Here is a 455-nt window from a genome sequence, read left to right as displayed (position 1 = left end):
ACCAAGACCCCCAGAAGCCTTGTCTGGGGTGGGCGCTCCCTGACAGCGGCTGCTCTCCCCTTACTGCCTGCTGGCCAGCTGGTGCTCTGCTCTATTAAGGCATCTTAGCAGCACCGCTGCATTTCTGCCTGGCGATACAGGAGTAGTACTTAATATCTGTGACTTGGGATTTTTTTTCAAAGGTGTTCTGTTTGGTTTTTTTCTCCACAGACACATTGCTTTTAAAAACTTGAGAAGAAAAGAAGACAGCTCTGCCTTTGAGAAATGGTCCCTGTCCTCATGTGCAGCACTGGCGTGGGCACATCCAGTTGCTCAGAGTCAGTTCCCTTATCAAGTGCTGATCAAGACAAAAGCCCAAACCCAGTGTAAGTAAGGCTATTGCAGGCAGGAGGGAGAAGAGTTTCTGCTGGCTGGGAATGAGTGGCGGATCCGGAGCACACAGGCCACGTGGGAGT

Source organism: Chroicocephalus ridibundus, chromosome 3 (assembly GCF_963924245.1).
Source record: "Chroicocephalus ridibundus chromosome 3, bChrRid1.1, whole genome shotgun sequence".
Lineage (NCBI taxonomy): Eukaryota > Metazoa > Chordata > Aves > Charadriiformes > Laridae > Chroicocephalus > Chroicocephalus ridibundus.
The sequence above is the reverse complement of the archived record's forward strand: the minus strand, read 5'-3'. Positions refer to the sequence as shown.